Genomic DNA, 15,000 nt, shown 5'->3' with positions numbered 1-15,000 from the left:
ATTATACACACACATGCATATAATCATTCAGATATAAGCCTCATTGTGTCGGTTTGCTTGGTTTCCTTTCGCGCATAATATTTAGATCGTTGATGTATTTAATCGCTTTAAACTTGCATGTTAATATTATTCACAAAATATATGTTCCGCTCTCGGCTTATAAATATATGTATATATGTTCATTCTCATAAAAACTACGTTTCAATGACAAATACTATTTAAGTTGCTTATTTCTCTATATCTATATTTGAACTATTATATTGACAAATAGTCTACAAAACTAGTCAAATCATTTGCAAAATACCTATTGTGAGAAAGACAGAAAGCAAGAGAGTAAAGAGAGAGAGAAAAAAAACACACGCACACACAGAAAGGAACTTTGACAGAAACGAACAAATATAATGAACGGTATGTACCTAAATATTGCCATATATTATGTTACATATTTCATTGTCTGTAGAATCATTGAATATAGCTATATTATTTTTACACACACACACACACACACACACACACACACACACACATACACACACACACACACATACGCACACACACACACAAAAAAAAACTTACACACACACACACATATGTATATATTTCGTTAGACGCTTCTAAACGGTGTACGGTTACAGAATTTTCGGCTCGAGTGAATTATATTTCACAAATACTTTTGAAACGATGAAGTTTTGCGTAATAGAAACATTTCCTGTTATATACTATCCAAACTTAGGACGTACGTATTATATGATTTCAAAATATCAGTATTTGGTGTACATATATATATATACACCCATCTATATTAGCGTCTGTTTGTATGTATGTGTCTGTGTGTGTGTTTGCATGTGCGTGCCTCTGTATACACATATATATTACATCTTTTGTTTTGTTTTTTTCTATCCTTATACTGCGACCATTCTTGGGCTCCCCAGTAAGAATCTAGTCAGGCAAATCGCCCCAATACTTATTCTTATAAAGCCTGACACTTATTCTATCGATATTGTTTACCGAACGAAACTAATGGAAACGTAGTCAAACCAACACCGTTCTCAATAGGTGGTGTCGAACAAACACATATAGAAAGACACCTTATATACATGTATATATACACACACATACACACGCACACACACACACACACACACATATATATATATATATATATATATATATATATATATATATATATATATATATATATATATGTAGACACACACAAACATACACACATAGCTTTCTATATATAAATATATATACATATATATATATACATATATATATATATATATATATATATGCATGTAAGTATATATATATGTAGACACACACATATATATATGTAGACACACACAAACATACACACATAGCTTTCTATATATAAATATATATACATATATATATATACATATATATATATATATATATATATATGCATGTAAGTATATATATATATATATATATATATATATATATATATATATATATATATATATATATATATATATATATATATATATGCATGTAAGTATATATATATATATATATATATATATATATATATATAGTCACGGTGTTGACTTTATAAGAATTTAGAAATATCGAGATGAACGTGAAATCATTATGTTTAAGATGATGCCTGAAGCATATGAAACTATACATAAAAATCCTTTGGATACACACACTGAGAGACATGCGTTTAATTGGTGTGTGTATTAGTGAATATTTGTGTGTGTGGATATAATACATATATGTATATAGAATTATATGCGCACGGATACACCTGTATGTGCGTGTGCATTTCTTTGCGTGAATAAGGGTATATTTTGTTGATGCGTGGGGAATATGTACAGAAAGATAGCAAGAAAGGAGAATGCTAGAGAGAAATAAAACCGCTTTCATTTAATATGAATACATACTCATATGCAAATATATACATATACACACAATTATATCTATACAAGTTTCATTCTTCTGCGGACAATAGTAGCACGTGTGGTGTTCAAAAGTGCTGTACTAACGATATGCAAATCTTGAATTTAATCTAAAGAGTTTATGCAAATTACTGTACATGAATATTAATTTCATTGAAGATTAATTTCTATGAAACGCTGACCTTAAATGAATTCAGAATGATACAGGTGGGTGTTCAAAGGTCGTTGTGTGCAGAAGCGATAAGTGAGCAAGTATGGATGCATAATGTAAGTTCATGCGTGTGCCTCGTTAAACAACCGGTTTGTAAGGAGATAGACGAACACAATAGTAAATATACAGGTGTAGGCTTACTTAGGGAAAAAAGAAGAAACTAGTAGAATCAGGTTACAAAACAATGTTTGCTCTGATGAGGTGAGAAATGAAAGTGAAAAGTTGACACAATTGTACGGCCTTGAATGAGTAGAGACATCTATAGCATGTTACAATAATCTATGTATATATGTATGTATATATAATGCATGTACACCCACACGCGCGCATATATATGCACGCACTAAATTATATATGCATTTAATATGAATATTGTATACAGAACTATACATTTTAAATGAATATTTATTTGGTGTCATTTCTTTCTCTCGTTATGTATATATAACCATATATATATATATATATGTGTGTGTGTGTGTGTGTGTGTATGTGTGTGTGTGTGTGTGTGTGTGTGTGTGTGTGTGTGTGTATGTATATATATATATATATATATATATATATTTATATATATATATACATATGTATACAAATGTATATATGTATATGTATATATATACATTCATACATACACATATATATATATTATATATTTGTTCCTTATATGATTATTGATTTAAGTATATATCCATATATATATATACATACACACACACACACACACATATATATATATATATATATATATATATATATATATATATATATATATATATATATATATATATGTATGTATGTATGTACATATGCATGCATGCATGCATGTATGTATGTATGTATGTATGTATGTATGTATGTGTACGTCTGCATGTGTGGGTTTATATTTATATTGAGTCCTTTAAATCTTTCTTCCAAATCTTTTCACCAACTGCCTCACAAGATACTTGCTGGACCACTGCCAAATATTTCATACACTTCTTCAAAGATTTTTACATTTTAAATTTGCTTCTTTTCATTTATTTTATTATTGACATTATCTTGTAATCTAATTAACGTCATATATTATTTAATTGAGTCAGTTTTCTTTGTCTTATTTTGTTTTCACTTGCAGTAAAAGTAGGTGTATATATATTTTTTCCTGCAACCATATCACAACGTCTGTCTGTCTGTGTCAATTCTAATTAACTTGGTGTACTTAGAAATCTGTAGAAACATCTCCATCACTGTCCTAGTTGTTATTTTCCCTACGTCATGAACGTTTTATAAACGTGATCTTTGAATGAACGATTTTTAAGATACACTTGTAAGATTTCTGAATCACATTAGCTACAAGCTGAAGCAATGTTACTTTGCCGTCTTTGGAGAATTCTGGTATAGATTAATGTCTTTTCATAATTACAAGATTACTTATATATCCTGGAATAAAAAGTATACTCCTGTTTAATAAATACACTCATGCATATAACTGATTAAAATTCTGTGTCGCAGAAATATATTCAAAGGCGACAGTCTTTCTATGATGCTGTTCGTACCGCTCGCATATTTTGATAAAAATGCTAATATTTTCTGTCTTCCATTCATGATAAATTTCTCAAAGCAGTTTTTGTGTTTGATTTTTTATTTAAATTTACTCGTGTGAAAGATTTTACCTTTTTACACACACACATACACACGCTCACACACGAAAAAACATACTCAACACACACATACACACACAAAACACACATACACACACAACACACAGCTCACACAACACACACAAAACACACATACACATATGCATGCATGATTGCATTTGTCCATACACGCATATGTATATACCCGCATGCACGCACTCACAGGCATGCATATATTTACAACACACTTATACACATGCGTATATACGTATATACAGAACATATATACAATGAGGACAGAGACAGAGAGGGAGAAAGAGGACGAGAATTAGAAAGTGGGTGACTGATAGTTGTTTTCATATGTATGTGTGCGAATGTGTGTTTGTGTATGAGTGTGTGCGCGTGTTTGTAACTATGTGTGTATGTATGTATGTGTGTATACGCGTGCGTTCTAGTGTGTGTCAAAAACTGAGAGAAAGAGGTAGAGAGAAATACTTGAAATGTTAAGTTATTTTCTTTCATGATTACATAATGAAAATCTTAATGTCAAATCGAGTGTATGTGTATTTGGTTATTTGTGATCCACGTGATCATTTTATTTTCAATCATAGAATCAAAAGATCACTTTGAAAGTGCCTTGGTCCCTATTCTGCAACTTTATATTCCGAGTTCAAATCTCGCCTAGGTTAAATGTCTCTTTCGTTCTTCCCTGTTAGATAAAATAACGTACCAACTGTGGTTGATTGAATCGACGAAAACCTCCCACCAGATATCAGGCCATGTGTCTGTATTAGCAATAATCATGTAAACTAACAGAAGTCTAGCATTATATGACATACCTCTACTCTGTGTCTTTGTCTATTGCTGTTTGTTTCTATTCATGTTATCCATGCGTGTCCATGATTTTGTTTGTGTTTATTAGAGCAACGCAGCTTCATACAATTCAAATATTAACATTCCTACATATTTTTTGTGCACCGTAACGTTATTTTCAGATTATATCCGAACCGTAGACAAAAAATTTGGGGGAAAGTGGTAGTTTATGACATCGACCAGAGTTCTTCATAGGCACGAGGTCTGAAACGGAGGGACATTAGTTGATTACATTGATTCCAGTGCTCAAATTGTTCCTATTTTAATGACCACGAAATGAAAAGCGAAGTCAGCGGTGAAATTTGAACTAGGAACGTGATGACGGACGAAATGCCGCTAAGTATTTAAACCAGAGGATTTTGCTTGAGGTTGTAACATTTCTATCATTCAACCCTCCTTAATAAACAATTAAATAATGAAGATCAAAAAAGTAATTTCATATATCATTGCTACAATATTTCTATAATCAGTTTTAAGTCAATAAGTGGTGCTCTTTATTAATGCCTCCCAAGACTTTACCAATAGAGCGTATTTCAGCAGGCAAGTCAGTAACACCAAACAACCTTCAAATTTTAATATCTATAAAAAAAAATACAAGATATCAAATTTTGAAAACAGAATATATTTATATTCTTAAAATTTTCATGGAAAAATATTACTGGTTTTAGTTGCCAAAATTACAGTGTTGTCGCCCTTATGTCGCAGACAGCTTTTTATGTAACAGAGTCACAAACACGATGCTTTGTATAAAATATTGTTAAAATAAATGGTTAAATGTTTCTCCCATTGCAACTCTTTCGGAAATATAGAGAACCTTTCAGAGTATATACAGCAGCATTTCAGAATTGTATACATTCTTTGACAATTACGTAACATGGAGGCTGGCTGCTTCATAAAGTTATATGAATAGTAAAATGTAATTTTTTTATCATATTATTCTTTTTCTACATTTCACACTGAGAATACATACTAAATGTTTACACCTTGAACTGTATAGCATGTTCAAATAAAACACATTATAGAACTCTACATTTCTACTCCAAATAAAGTACTACATATATCATATCTAAATTCTTAGAGCATTTTCTGCGAGTGTTACTTGCTGTCATTTCGTCTACTATTACCTTTATACTACAAATGGCTCAAATGTTCTTGATTAGTGCTCCCTGTTACCTAGCAGTTCGGCAAAAAGGTCCGATACAATAAGTACTAGGCTTCAAAAAAAAAAAAGAATAATATTGATCACTGGGATCGTTTCAGTCGACTAAAAGTTTAAGGCGGTGCTGCAGCATGTCTGCAGTATAATGACTGAAATAATTAGAAGAAAATAACGAGTTCTACAGAAAACAGAATGATGAAAAAATACCAGCTTCAACGACTATAAATATCGTAGTTTTCTTAGTGTGGTGTCTCCTTCATTACAATTCCATTGTCCCAACCAATTCTCATATTCTAAAGGTACAGCAGAGGTAGAGCAACGAGTTTCCGTTGGCCGATAACCTATGGTACCCATATGCTCTTTACATATATTTTAACTGACGGCTTTTCCAAGAGTAGCATGGCTTTTCTACAATACTGTACTTTTAATCTTATTTTCTGTCCACGCACTATCGTAACACAGTAAACAGAGTAGATGTGGTAGTTTAACCAGCAACCACACGACTGCAAAAGCTCAGTAGAACTCCGTGTTGCCATATAGCACATTATGGCAGCATAGCGAAATTCCACTTATGTACATGACATTAGTATTTACGGACCAGCTTCCACGAAGGCGTTTAACATGTAAAATTGGTATATCCAATAAGTATACACCACTATGTACAGTGGCTATTTAAGCAATGTGTTCGAGGATGATTAATGGGCTAGATGGGTGCTGATGTAGGGGCAACAACCCCCAAGTATGGAATATACGCCCATTATGCATTTTTCATCTTCGATCTCAATATTTATATCTGGCGTCGTGTATACAAATAGTAGAAACAAAAATCAGTGCAGGCTATAATTTCTATAACGTATCTGTTGAGATAAACCTCACAAATAATGTAGGACTAGTGGAACAGTATTTACATGATATCAAGTGTACACAGAAACTAATCTGCCAATTACCACTAAAATATTATTAACAGACGGTGCCCCAGTATGACCGCAGTTTTGAAGCTGAAGCAATTCAAAGATTAAAAATTAAAGACGCGTGATGTCAGGGTTTAAAACGCGGCATTCTGAGTATAGCAGGAATATATATATATATATATATATATATATATATATATATATATATATATATATATATATATATATATATATATATATATATATATATATATATATATATATATATATATATATATATATATATATATATATATATATATATATATATATATATATATATATATATATATATATATATATGCGCAGGAGTGGCTGTGTGGTAAGTAGCTTGCTTACCAACCACATGGTTCCGAGTTCAGTCCCACTGCGTCGCACCTTGGGCGGCCTACCAAAGCCTTGTGAGTTGATTTGGTAGACGGAAACTGAAAGAAATCTGTCGTATATATGTATATATATATATATATATATATATATATATATATATATATGTATATGTATATGTGTGTATATGTTTGTGTCTGTGTTTGTCCCCCAACATCGCTTGACAACCGATGGTGGTGTGTTTAGGTCCCCGTAACTTAGCGGTTCGGCAAAAAGGACCGATATAATAAGTATTAGGCATCCAAAAATTAAGTCCTGGGGTCGATTTGCTCGACCAGAGGCGGTGCTCCAGCATGGCCGCAGTCAAACGATTGAAACAAGTAAAAGAGTAAAAGAGATATATATACACAGAGAGAGAGAGAGAGAGAGAGAGAGAGAGAGAGAGAGTGTGTGTGTCTGTGTGTGTGTGTAATGAGAGTAAAGTAAATAGGATGGCGAACTTCTATTGGCCAAAATGGCCATCGTTCATCTAAAACAACAAACATGGCCTTCACGCTTCAGTTACTCCACTTTTTGCTAGTTTTCAGCGTAATCATGATATGCTCTTAGCTTGGAAAGTGACGACCTGCAACAGTAGGAAACATGTCCATCGTTATATCATAATGTATAGCATAACAATCTTAACAACGATATGCCTACACGAATAAAGTTATCGCTCCTAAAATTCTGTGACATCATCGTCATATCCCACTATAAATTTGCGCAACTACATTCTTGTTGCTGTCTCATTTGATCTTGCGTTTTGGGAACAAATTTTTAGGACTTGTGCAGTATATCTGGCGTAGTCTGTAGTAAATACATTGCTAATGTAATATTTTTTCGCGATATGGAATGTCGTAAGAAAACTGTTGTCATTGCATTTATTATTCTTTTGCAGTAGTCGTATCTTGGTTGATAGGATCTATGGTAAAAGGCATTCCAATAATGACCATCCATCTTAATTTCAGGTCCTGAAATAATAGAGTTCTAGAATACGTTGTGTGTTTTTTTCATATAGCTGATGCAAATTTTATTGCTATTTCTCGTATTTCTAAAATTCAGGCTTCCCCACTGAAGTGACAAGATCAAAATATCCATCCATCCATCCATCCATCCATCCATCCATCCATCCATCCATCCATCCATCCATCTGTCCATCCATACATACATATATACATACATGCTCTAACATGGCTGCAGCTCTTTGTCTCAAATAAATATAACAGAGTGTGCATGCATACATGCATGTATAAACACATACTTATATGTTCAAACATGCATACATAAACTCTTACGTATATTCACACATTCACACACACACACACACACACACACACACACACGTAATAATCATTCTGAATCGACATTTTTTATACGTTATAATTGAAAATGGTATGCTGCTCAAAAAAAAAAAAAAGTCCCATGATACAATATATTCCGCAAAATAAGTCTGAAATATATTGCAAAGAACTAACTAATTCCCATTTCAATTAAGTAGACTTCAAATAACATATTTTAATATTACTAAATTATTTATTATATTAATCCAGTATCAAAATATTGTTACTGACCGGCTGGTATTTAATGATAAAATTTTGTCACAGTTCTACAGGGTATTGTTTTTTCCAAGAAGCTATCAATCATTTCTAAATTTGCTTTTCTTTCGTTTACATTTAGACATTTTCTCTTAATTAAAGTTTCAGTACAGTGGAAGCAATTTTATGTCTTCCTTGCTTTTAGTATATAGTGTTTTGTTGTCGTTGTTGTTTTTTTTTGTCACATACAGCTCTGTGATAAGTATATGAAGCGGATTTTATTAAATTATTCTGTTGTTTTTCTTTAAAAAACAAACAAGAAAAAAGTCACAAGATATGTTTCATAGAAGTTCATCATAGCTAGAGAGGCATAGGTGTGTTGTTAAGAAGTCCGTCTTGCAATTACGCTACCCCGTAGTTTTGGGTTCAGTACCACTGCATGGCAACTTGAAGAGTATTGTAAAGGGGTCTTTTTCCACTGTGGAATCTTTCTTTTGACGACGGTCGTCGCTCTGGCAGATACCTTTATGTCACGAAGTCGTCGATTGGACGTTTTAGCGACCACCAGTCGTTTAGTGTTATTATCCTCAAAAGGTTGGATCGTTATAACATCCACTCAGGATCATAGTATAATTACTATATCAGCACAGACACGATTATCTACACGTATATATATATATATATATATATATATATATATATATATATATATATATATATATATATATATATATGTGTGTGTGTGTGTGTGTGTGTGTATGTGTGTGTGTGTGTGTGTGTGTGTGTGTGTGTGTGCATGTGTGTGTGTGTGTTTGCGATACTTATGTCACATTGCTGGGCTGTTTACGGTTAGGGAATCCTTCTTGTTGAACTTCTAAAAATCTTTAGAAAAATAACATAAGTACTTGCGTCAATGTGTACGACTAAATCACTTCAAGGCTATGCCCAAGCACAAGCAAAGTCTAATGAGTAAAGCAAGCAAAAGACTAAGGATAATTTCCAAAGATATGAAAAATATTCATTACCAGAAATTTTGAAGGGAAAGGAAAGTCGCTACCATCACAAAAAAGAAAAAAAAAATTGGAAGAAAAAGCAATTTACTGCTATATTATTTTTCGACACGAAAATACTGAAATATAAGCTGACCTGGAACTCAGAACGTAAAGAGCCGAAATAAATACTACGAAAATGGCTTTTTTTCGACGTTGCTCAACAAATCCACCGCTCTAATAAATTAAAGGTATTAACACGAGCAACCAAGCATTACCGAGGAAAATATCATAATTGTTTCCTTTCACTTGCTTTCAATATGGACGCAAATGGGAGATTCACTAGAGCATAAAATAGAGCACACTCCTCATTTTATTCTGACTCTTTGTTGTTCTCAGTTCAAATTACGTCAAGGCAAATTTGGATTCCATCAATTTAGACGCGAGAGAGTATTCAAGTAGCATGGTTGATTTCACTTCCCACGGGCCAATACATCCATACACACAGTCTCATCCCCTATCACACCAATATATATATATGTGTGTGTGTGGACGCGTGTATATATAGACACACACACACACACACACACACACACACAAACAAACACACATACACATATGTAGATATATATTAGCTGTGTTAGGCAGGTATATGGCCCTTAATTCCTCTCTTTCTGTGATATCTTAGGCGATCAAATGAAGGAACGATTTAATATGCACATTATTATTTGCAATGTGCACGAATTGGTTATATCAGTCTATCTGAAACACGTGTAGCTAATTAAATGTTCATTCTTTGTGTCTTTATAAAAGTACTCTGTGATTAATAGACCGAATTCATTTTGTGTTCATCCCCGCATTTAAAGACTGGACATAACACAGGTGGTGAATAAAAACTTATATGAATTTCTGCTCTCTTAAGTAGACAATTTAGTTAGCCGGGTTCGATTTGCACAGAGTGCTTAAAATATTATATAACAACTGAAACTAGCTTTGTCATGTTAGAGAATATTTCTCGTACTTAACGCAGGTATTATATTAGTTATGTTCTATTTGCTAAGTAGAACAAATCGGAATTAGTTGCAGTCTTAAATAAATCAGTGACTAAAACCAGTTTCGCATCTCATTACAGAGAAGTACAAACCCCGAATCAGTGTACTTTCATTTTGTTATTCACTGAAATGCGGCCGTTATAAGATTATTTGCACATAAGAAAAGTGAATCCAGGTTTCGAAATTTTCTCCCCTTTCATTGCATTGTACGTCGTGAACAGCTAGAAGCTAGCTGTGTCTTGAATAATGTAGTTATGAAATCTGTCTCTGAAATTGCCGTCTTGACTCTACACCAGCGTCATTCCAGAAATTTTATTGAAGAACCGGAGCTTGATGATAAACACACTGAAATTTGTTTGTACTGCATTGTGAGGTGGTGATTGCTTCTCAGCAACGTCTTTAACACGCTTGTGGATCTGCTTTGCAGGAGCCTACATAGTTTTCCAGGAAGAACAGAAATTATGTTCAACTGCGAATCGATGAATTGTTGCAAGATTGTACATTCCTTAATCACGTAATGAATCATCCACGATCTCTTGATTCGGCATTCCAAAGGAAGAATAATATTGTTTCTGATCTTATTCAGATATTTTTTTAGCTTTCAGGAAATATCGCCAAAATAATCTTATGTTACTATCACTGTAAAATATTAGATACAGCCCATGCTACTGCGCTAGAAGAAAACAAATTGGAATAATACAAATATTATCGGGATTTATCAACAATTTACAAGACAGTTATGAAAACTTCCAGAGACTAAAAGTTTTTCCCACCTTACACGTAAATCTATCGGAGATTGATGTGGTCAATAATCTTCATACAATTTTTGAAACTCTACTCACAGAATCGCGTACTTTGAAAATGGAACTAATAGAATTACAGTAAAATCTGGGTCTAAAGAGACTCATCAAGTCCTAGTCTAAAATTTTCTGGAAACGATATCGAGAAATAAAATATCCAGACCTAATCAAACCGATAGGGCTATCAGTTTTCAGGACATAATACTAATGGAGATCATTTTGTAGTTTAATATACTTTATGAGGTTCAAACACTGCGCAGAACTTATGATGAATCACCTGGTGGAGCTACATCATACGGCCTTCGAGGAGCTACATCGTACCCCTGGTGGAATTAGATCGGAATCGTAACTGCTCGCTACTAAAATGCAAACTCACGGGATATATTCTATATGTAAGTAGTGAAATTAATCAGTAACAAAGTGATAATTCTCGCATTGTCTGTGTTACAATCTCTGTCGCAATCACCCACCTTCTCTTTCTGCTTCTCTCTCTATCTTCTTCTCCCTCCATCTCTCTCTTTCTTTCTCTCTCTCTTTCACACACACACACACACACACACACACACACACACACACACACACTAACATACACACACATATATATTTATATATGTCTCTCTCTCGCGCGGTATATATATATATATATGTGTGTGTGTGTTTGTGTGTGTGTATGTGTGTGTGCATGTGTGTGTGTGGGGGGGGGGAAGAAGCTTGCTTCTGCTGTAGCCTCGAGTGGACCAAAGCCTTGTGAGTGGATTTGGTAGGCCAAAACTGAAAAAAAGTGTGTATTTGTGTGTGTGTGTGTGTGTGTGTGTGTGTGTTCGTATTTGTCCCCACACCATCGCTTTACAACCGATGTTGGTGTGTTTACGTCCTCGTAGCTGAGAGGTTCGGCGAAAGAGTCGGATAAAATAAGTACTGGGCCTACAAAAGAATAAGTTCGGTGGGAGGGATTTGTTCGACTAAAGGTGGCGCTCTAGCATGGCCGCAATGAAATGACTATAACAAGTAAAGGAATAAAAGAATAAAAGAATATATGGAGAGGGGAGAGAGATAGAGAGAAGTTTAGACAGACAGACAGACAGACAGACAGACAGGCTGACAGACAGAAAGGTAGATAGATAGATAGATAGATAGATAGATAGATAGATAGATAGATAGATAGATATGCATGTGTTATCAGAAGCCTACAATAATGGATATGACTGAAACATCAGCAATTTTATTGAGCTGTTTAATTTAAGGCACTTTCAACAATATTTTGGTTTTAGTTTTACTTTTAATTCTGGAGCTTAACTGTGGTCTATCCATAGCACTTACTCAGCTTTACCTGAAACCTCTGGATCTGACTGACACCACTATCGCTCATAACCCCCCCCCCCCACACACACACATATATATATATATCTACATCTATGTAAATATAGATAACTAGATACGTATATATGTACATATGTACGTACATACATACATACATACATACATACATACATACATACATACATACACACATACATAAGTATATACAGGGATACATATACGTGCGCGTGAAAACTTGTATCTGGTGAGTAAGGGTTTCCTTGAACTTGTATCCGGTCAAAAATATTTTCGTTGAACGCAATTCGCCCAAATGGTTAAGAAATTTGTTTCGGAATCACAATATCCTGGGTTTGTTCCTTCTGCATGGCAACATTGGTGGGGGGTGGGGATTCGCTAGGACCTGTGTGAGTAAAACTGATCAAAAGAAAACTGTGTGAATATTAAAGACCTACTTTATCTGTAACATGCGAGGCTTCGCATCTGACATCATTCCCCTCGCAACTTCATTGTCCTTGCTTATGGGAATTTCCACTTCTTACCTCTTGTATTTTTACATTAATATCACATCAACCTTAATATCTTCATAAGCACTGTCTTCCCAGCTCTAAATATTGTTCACTTCATTTCACTGGTCATCCAGTTTTCATATCTGAACTTTTTGATCTTATTGAATTCCGCCACTGTTTCTCACATTTTACCGATCTTGTCCTGTTCATGCACAACTTTCTCTGCAGTCTCTTTTTTGCGACTGTTATTGTAGTCTTCACATCCAATACCATTCTTACGTACTTTTGTTCCCCACTACTTTTATTCCCCTACATAAAACCCTTCCAACACACCACTATCTTCACATTTATCACTATGTCCTTTTATTATATCCTTTCTTCCATTGTGTTCTACAACTCTGTTCCATTATTCATTATTGTTTATGCCGTCTTTACTGTTCTGGCATTATTCTGCAGCAACGAGGAAAGAAGACTCTGTTAAGTGTTTCACAAAAAAAAAAAAATCAATTTCCAGCTTACCATAGCTGCCTTGTTCTTTTCGTTTCTATATTTATGTAAATATATTTCATTGTTTACCGAAAATATGGATTTGCGGCTGGTATTTTTATCAGTAGTCATTTATTGTCATCAATATGACTAACTGTTGAAACCAAACCTTGCATCTAGCAAACCAATATGCGTAGATATATAAAGAGATTCATCTTATTGGCTTTCAAACTTAGCTTGTCACACCTGTCTTCTATAATATCGTAACATTTACATATATTCTCACAATTTATGTTTTTAGTTAAGATGAAGCTTTTCATATTCCTTTATCTCTTTCTATTTCTTTTTTCTTACTGTAACTGCCATTGCATCTCATTGTATCTAGTTCTTTGTCTATATCTAGATTACTCTGTCTCTCGCTTACTGCCTCTTTGTATCCCCCCCCCCCACTTCTCTCTTTACTGTCTGGCTATTCAGTTCTCATTGTTTAGAACAAAAAACACTGAATAAATTTCACATGTTGTGAATCTAATTAACGTCTCCGTCGAATGAATGATAAATTAGATACCGTATTAATGTGAGAAACATTATATAAAATGTGACATAACAGGAAAGTGAAATGATGACGATGCAGTTAAAGTAAATAACATAATTTTTCACTGTTTAGGAAGATAGGATTTGAGCAATATCCAATATGAAGAGGAGTTACTAGTAGCCATTCGAGGCTCTTATATAATTTAAGTGAATTTATCTTATAAAGAAGATGTTTTATTTCCATACTGGGAGAGATAATTTTCCTCTTAGCAGTGCATTCTATAATATCTTGCAAATTTGATATACGATACATTAATACCGTAGCTAGTCTAATATTTATTAATATAAACCGACGAGCTAGCAGAATTGTTCGCACGCCGGGCAAGATGTCTAGTGCTATTTCATCCACTTTTACGTTCTGCATTCAAATTCTATTCAGGTCGACTTTGCCGTTCATCCTTCGAAGTCGATAAAATAGGAATCAGTTGAGGGCTGGAGTTAATGTAATCGATTTACATTAACTGCTGGCCTTGTGTCAAGATCTGAAATCAATATTTATTTATTAGTTCATTGTTTAAGCGTTTTTGGTCATTGTGTTATTATTTTTTTTTCAACGAAATATAACGAACATGCGTTTCAAATGATTATTGATTTAGGCAAAACCGTCGAATGTTTTTT

The 15,000-nt window shown here is 33.6% G+C and overlaps 1 protein-coding gene across 6 annotated transcripts in view; it reads left to right on the top strand.

Annotated features, from left to right (window-relative positions):
- LOC106878079 (uncharacterized) overlaps window positions 1-15,000 on the top strand; it is a 498,193-nt gene that overhangs the window by 173,089 nt on the left and 310,104 nt on the right. Inside the window, exon 1 of one of the 6 annotated variants that reach the window (XR_016243213.1) lies at window positions 166-408. The exons of 4 other annotated variants lie outside the window; for them this stretch is intronic. The gene's annotated coding sequence lies outside the window, so the exon portion shown is untranslated. Of the gene's footprint in view, window positions 1-165; window positions 409-15,000 lie in introns of those variants that run through there. One more of the 6 variants, XR_016243209.1, reaches the window with a different exon arrangement.

This window comes from Octopus bimaculoides, chromosome 9, assembly GCF_046866305.1.
Source record: "Octopus bimaculoides isolate indiv1 chromosome 9, ASM4686630v1, whole genome shotgun sequence".
Taxonomy (NCBI): domain Eukaryota; kingdom Metazoa; phylum Mollusca; class Cephalopoda; order Octopoda; family Octopodidae; genus Octopus; species Octopus bimaculoides.
Note: the sequence above shows the minus strand (reverse complement) of the source record. Positions and strands in the feature narration are given on the sequence as shown.